This window comes from Morone saxatilis, unplaced genomic scaffold (genome assembly GCF_004916995.1).
Source record: "Morone saxatilis isolate NCDOM2014 unplaced genomic scaffold, NCSU_SB_2.0 Contig24, whole genome shotgun sequence".
Lineage (NCBI taxonomy): Eukaryota > Metazoa > Chordata > Actinopteri > Moronidae > Morone > Morone saxatilis.
In genome coordinates this window covers 25,746,934-25,747,538 of record NW_023339807.1, presented here as the reverse complement: position 1 = coordinate 25,747,538, position 605 = coordinate 25,746,934, and the positions used below count along the sequence as shown (strand labels likewise).

The 605-nt window shown below is 30.1% G+C and overlaps 1 protein-coding gene across 1 annotated transcript in view; it reads left to right on the top strand.

The window, feature by feature from the left end:
- The window catches only part of LOC118336534 (collagen alpha-4(VI) chain-like), a 26,171-nt gene that overhangs the window by 19,523 nt on the left and 6,043 nt on the right, over nt 1-605 (top strand).

Below are 605 nucleotides of genomic sequence, written 5' to 3'. Positions count from 1 at the left end.
AACTGTATTTGGACAGTTTACCACACTGATAAACAACATTTATTCAACGTTTCTGTTGTGAAAACTAATTATACAAAATATCTGTCAGTTAACAAACAAATACATATAAAATTACCTTTATACTAATAATAATCCTGTTTTACCTGATTCTCAGCATTTGGTTCACTTCTGTGAAGAAAAGTAAATTGTCTGATAGAACAACGGTCCAGCATCAGGAACAAGAAAACACTAAATTTGTCTTAAAAAAAGCTTATTAAAACTGAACAAACGTTACAAATTATTTAAAAAATAAACCAAATAAAAAAGTTCTATAAACAGGAAATAATCAGCTTAAAATTCATCCAAATCACTTGTTTTACACAAATGTTCACTATCAGTTCACTATTTGGGTTCATGGTACAGTTAATTCCTTATTCTGCATGATTATATTCTTCAAGAGTTTTCCTTCAATAACCTTATTGCTGATTATTGATAGTAAGAAGGCAATTATTAAGTAAGTACAATGTATGCTTACTATCAAAAAGCAGTAATTAGGTGGTTCTTGAGGGGAAACTCTTTTTAACGGCCTCGTCCCTTTTTGATCCAATAACAGTTGAGCAAGCCTC